The sequence below is a fragment of the Vicia villosa genome, linkage group LG1, assembly GCF_029867415.1.
Source record: "Vicia villosa cultivar HV-30 ecotype Madison, WI linkage group LG1, Vvil1.0, whole genome shotgun sequence".
Taxonomy (NCBI): domain Eukaryota; kingdom Viridiplantae; phylum Streptophyta; class Magnoliopsida; order Fabales; family Fabaceae; genus Vicia; species Vicia villosa.
In genome coordinates, this window is record NC_081180.1 from 149,055,316 (window position 1) to 149,061,051 (window position 5,736).

The 5,736-nt window shown below is 33.2% G+C and overlaps 1 long non-coding RNA gene across 5 annotated transcripts; it reads left to right on the top strand.

Annotated features, from left to right (window-relative positions):
* Window positions 1-269: 269 nt before the first annotated feature.
* On the top strand, window positions 270-5,736 carry LOC131644454 (uncharacterized). Of its 5 annotated transcripts, none has more exons than XR_009296481.1 (10): window positions 270-560; window positions 718-772; window positions 856-912; window positions 1,008-1,065; window positions 1,163-1,271; window positions 1,400-1,457; window positions 2,856-2,915; window positions 3,068-3,592; window positions 5,115-5,216; window positions 5,394-5,736. It is a non-coding gene; the product is annotated as an uncharacterized LOC131644454 (long non-coding RNA). The 5 variants fall into 5 exon arrangements; XR_009296479.1 differs by having other exon boundaries at window positions 272-560; window positions 856-1,065; window positions 3,068-3,203; window positions 3,419-3,592; window positions 5,394-5,719; XR_009296480.1 differs by having other exon boundaries at window positions 272-560; window positions 856-1,065; window positions 3,068-3,094; window positions 3,419-3,592; window positions 5,394-5,712.

Genomic DNA, 5,736 nt, shown 5'->3' on the forward strand with positions numbered 1-5,736 from the left:
AGAATGTCACTTTTGTATTATCTGGTTATAATATACACCCTTTTTTCTAAAAACGGGTTTAAATTAAAAAATTTATTATAATAAAATTTCAATTACTCCTTTTAAACTAAAAAACGGGTGTAATTGTATGTAAACAAAAAAATTGTTTAATTTTATAACTTAAAATATATAATCTATGTGGCAATATTAATGGGGTCTAAATATAATCTATGTTGCAATATTAATGGGTCTATATATAATTATGTGGCAATACTAAAACTCTTTAATAACATAATTTATTAAAATATACAAAACCAAAATTCAATCAATTCTTCGATTACATTATCGTCTAAACCTAGACTTGTGAGATTTACCTCCTTCTCCTCCAAATCCAATCGTAACCTTAGACCCTCATTCATCAATGGAGGCGAAGAACGAGCAAGTTGCAGAGTTTTGGAGTCTGAAGTCTAATCGAGGTAGCAATCCAGTCGTCGAAGCGCATGGCGGTTCCGGCCAATCCAGTCGTCGAAGAAGAAGAGCACGAAGGTCCCACACATCATCCTACTGCACCGTCACACGAGGTTAGCATCAAAACCTCCGCTTAATTTCAAACTCTAGTTTCGTTTCATTGCGACGAGATGATAGAGATTTGATATGAAGAATGTTTTTCACCGAACTGTTATGGTTTTGATGAGGGAGTACTCAAAAAACCCTAATTTATGTCTTCCTTTATCTCAGTCGCCGTGACGCGAAACGAAGACGCTGAGATCCAAATCCACACTTCCCCATGAAGGTTCTTCTCTCAAACCCTAACATTTCCGTCCTATTTTGATTTATTTCTATTTCCACTGAACCATATTCAATTCGTTTTTGCAGTTCAACGTTGCAAATCCCACCAGTGGATTCTAGAAGAAGCTGGAAATCTATGATGACGTGAAGCTATAATTTCTTCCCCTATTTCACTTTTTATGTTGTTTCTATTCACAAGATTTGTTATTCTGTTAACTAAATTGTGTTGTGAATTCCAGTCGTGCTTTTTGGGACAAGAGGATCTCTCAAGAGGTTAATGGTGATGCTTTGGGAGAGGTATGGTTGAATCCGGAAATCAATTTAGGAACTTTGATGAAATTTGTGTTGATTATTGTTACTAATTATCCTTTGTTTATGATTGTGATACAAATAGGAATTTAAAGGCTATGCTTTCCAAATTACTGGAGGGTGTGACAAGCAAGGTTTTCCAATGAAGCAAGGAGTGTTAAATCTCGGCCGTGTCCGCCTCTTGCTCCACCGAGGTATAACTCTTTAGAGTTTTCGACTTTTCTGTGTTCAATTACTTATTTTTTCAAGCAATGCTACATATATATTACATACTTATGTTCATGGTTTATTGTTAAGTTTAATTTAATGTTGTTTTGAGCAGGAACTCCTTGTTTTCGAGGACACGGAAGGCGTCTGTTGCATCATCCTTATTAGGAACTGTAAGTTTCATGTGACCGATCTTGTAAGCATACTGGCTTTTAGTATTAATCAACTAATTTGAAGTTGAACTCTACTGTTTTCCCGTGTAATTTATGCAGAATCTTTTTAGTCTGCTGATCTTGTGCTCTGGTTGTCACAATTTTTTATACTATTATCAATTATAATAATTATGTTTATAGGGTTATGGTGCTTTTATATAACCTAATTAATTTCTAAGCATGTCAGATTCTGCATCCTGCATCCTCTGATTTCCCCTCATATTCTACGTGGTTAGTCCATGGAATATTATTGACTTCTAAACCCACTCTCGACCTTAATTTGTACAAAAGTCCTACACTTATTCTCTGCGTCTTCCGTGTGTATGGCCCTGTTATTGAATGATAAACTACTCTGTCATTGTTGCTTCTTCCTTTGTATCCATTGTGGGAATGCTGCAATATATCAGTCCTATCATGTGCCACTTAGAATATCTACTTTCATTTCTTAGAGCATCTTGTGGCTTGACAAGGCATCAAGGAAAAGAATCTCTTTGTAATTTGATTTTGGGTATTAATAGTTTTTTTCTTGTCATCATTGGCTACAGAGTGAGTAGTAAACCTTTTACTAATCTCTGGTCGAAAATAAATTTTAATTAGCATTGATCATTGGCTACAGAGTGAGTAGTAAACTATTATTTTTGTGTGTGTGTAATATCAATTTGAGGGATTGATCAGTATGTCCAAAGCTATTATCATGCTTGTTTGTTGTTATGAGGGGGGAATAAGAATAATATTATCACATTACTAGTTTACTACAGGTAATATTATGAGGTAGAATTTGGGTAAAGAATATATATAATTGAAATAAAGCAACTACGGCAACAAGCACATCACAAGTCTGAGTAACAGAGAGCGACATGTCAAAATCATAGAAAAAATTGGTCTGATCTTATGGTTAGGTTCTGCACCTGCAACACATGGGGTCCTAACATCGGGGAGTGAGATGAGTAACTCCATTCATCTCTGGTTGGGGAAAGAATGGGAGAGAGTACTGAAAATGATGATAGCTACATGTTTAGAAAGTGATAAGGACTAAGTGCAGCTGCACCACTAGTGGACCACTTTTCTTGTCTTTCATTTTTCTCTTTAATCTACCAACTAAGTTAGTGTTAATGAATATATCACTCCCAGAATTCATATAGTGCGATGTAGCAGGAGTGCTTTTATTAGCAGTTGTGAGTGTTTCGTCTTTTTTAATATCATAGTCAATGTATATACATCCTAAATGAAATAGAAATATTTTATTCCATATCTAATTATTATCTCAGTTTGAGTCTATGAAGATTACTTTCTTTTACATAGAGATTTAGTTTGAAAACCGTGTTTTTTCTAACTTGTCACAAACTTACATTGTTGTAGGTTAGCAGTGAAGATGCAGTTAACATGGCTAGGACATTGGCCGTAAAAGAAAGACTCATGGTAATCTTGAAATGTCAATTTCCTACACTTAAAACAAAAAATGCCGGAGAAAACTTCAATCTTTATACATTGGATACATGATTCTTAAATAAATTGCAACAAACTGTTTGCGAATTGCAATTGGAAGTTTGATAGTTTAACTTTTTTTCTAGGTTGGCATATCGTCCGGAGCTAACACGGTTGCAGCACTTAGATTGGCTAGTTTTCCTATTTAAATGACCGATGCATAACAAAGAGTTATTATTTAAATGACCGACATCTGAAAATAAGTAACAGAACTTGATTAAAGTGAGACAAATTCTCAGTTGAATAACTGTCTTTGAATTGGAAAACCGCAGATTATACAAACTATTGGTGCAGAATAAGAGTCGTTACTTTTTCCTTTTGAGGATATAATGCATTAGATGGTCATGTTTTATGTGGTTATCATCATATCTTTGTATGTCAGTACATCATGCAACTCTTTCTTGGCTCGAATATTCACATTTTTTTTCTTCTCATAGGTATGAAGGTGAATGGGTTCGAAACGACCCCGAGGGTCATGGTGTTGTTGAAGTTGAAATACCAGTTATACTGTTCCTGGATCCAAGTATGCATCTCTGAAGTCTTGCAAATGGACGGTACGAAATCCCCTATTATGAGAGGAAAGCATGGATTGAGGAATTTGGAGAAAAGCCGTAAGTTCAATTATAGATTCTTGCTCTAGACATCACACATGCTGCATTGTCTCTTTTTCGCTTCTCTCTGATACATTGTAAAATACTGTTAAATTTCTGTTAAACTATAATTTGAGTTTGAAGATAAGATTATACCCGAGAAAGTAGTTTCAATTAAAGAGAGTATACTCGAGAAAGTAGTGAATGTTTTGTGTGGTAAGAGGTTGTTGTTGTTGGAGATAAGATTATAGTGAGTGAGTGAGTGAGTGAAACTATGGCTTCTTCTTCAGCATCTATTTTCAAATCATCATCTCTTGTTCTAGATAAGTCTGAATGGCTGAAGGGACAAACTCTCATCCGTCAGCCTTCTTTTATGTCTGTTGCTAGATGCTGAATATGTCAAATCCTTTGCTTTTGAAAGATAGCTTCATAGTTAATGCTGCAATCGAGTAAATAGCTTATAGTTGCTTGGATTGATTAAGAAGTCTAAACATATTTGAATTTACTTACTGATATATCTGTATGCACTTATCCAGTAGTTGGAAAATCGGTCACAATGCCGTCAACTTTGGCAGCCTTAATGTAAGTAGAAACCTCCATAGTAGGGTCTGACCAATAATCAAATGCCAGTGCCAAGTATTCGTTTTTGAGAGCACACTTTTTTCACTATAAATAACTTTATTTTATGCATAATAATTCTTTCTTGAACTTACAACTTGCTATTTTCTTTTTTCATTACTAGTTTTAATAATTAGATTTTGAAACTCCCAATACTGATGACGTTCATTATTCATGAATAATTCTAGTAACCTACTACTTAACCTTCATATATATAGTGTTTCTTAATGCACTACTTTTAGGTGATATTTGACTAACAAGATACTGATAATAAAGCTATCATTCCTCATTACTAAGTGTTGAAATAGCACCATATTCTTGTGACTCATGATGAAAATGTATAAGACAACACCATGTGGTGGTTCGTGAGAAGTTATCTATCACTTACACTGCCTACTAAATAAGTACTAACCATTAAAATCTTTAGATAAAGATATCTTAATAATAGACATCATAGAAATGAGGCGGGTGTTAATAAGTAGAATAATTGACTTTGTTACTGGCACTGTTATTGTGCATTTGCTTGTCAAGTTATTTAAGTTTAAAATAAAACTATAACAAATTTATGTTTCGCCTTTGTCCTAGGGAAAATATATGTGATCTGCTCTTGGTAGGAATCATGAGTTATTACATGTTCCTGCTTTTGCATAATGAAAAAAAAAACATCTTCCTGCTTTTAACTTTTCCAGGATACATTTAAAAAGTCCATTTTTTTATAGCAACCAAAATTAATCATATAGTATATTTCATAAGTTCTTAAATGTAATAAACTGAAAACACAGAGATGATAATTGAGTAATTGAATTCATTATCATTAAATTCTAACTCTGTCAATCTAATGCTCATTTTTTCACATCTTTACAATTTGGTAAGATGCCTAGTGTACAAAAAATGGCTCTACTAAACTATTTTCTTCCTAATCCAGGTTGGCGTTCAAAGCCTATTTTATTCTTGGTGCTGACATGGGTTGTTGAAAAGGTTTGAGAATTCCAACAGACAAGTCACATTCTCAAAGAAGGTTAACAATGTAAGTTCTGAAAAGGTTTGAAAAAAAGAGAAGTGAATTAATGAACTTTGAGTATGTTTTATGTGATTGTTGCAGTTCTGTTGCATCATTCACTATGTGAGAAACAATAAGCTTAATTCGAAGTGAAGTGTTAATCTTTCAAGATTTTTATTATTGCAAATTTGCAATGCATTTCAGGTTTTGTGAACTATGTAGAAAAAGATGCAGCTATCTAGCAAGAAGAGGATAAGGACATAGAAATGTTGCCAAAACAAAAGCCAAAGAAGAAGAAGAAAACTTATATATGAAGAAAGTGTCATGACTTAGTTAAAATATAATTTTTATGTGTATGATTTTATAGTACTTGAAATATTATGACTGCACATGATTTTGTATACTTTTTGGTTAATATTAAAAATATTTTGACTTAGTTAAAATATGATTTTTATGTGTATGATTTTATAGTATTTGCAATATTATGACTGAAAATGAAATATAACTAAATAGTGTATATGAAATAGGGTGTAAATAGATATAATTG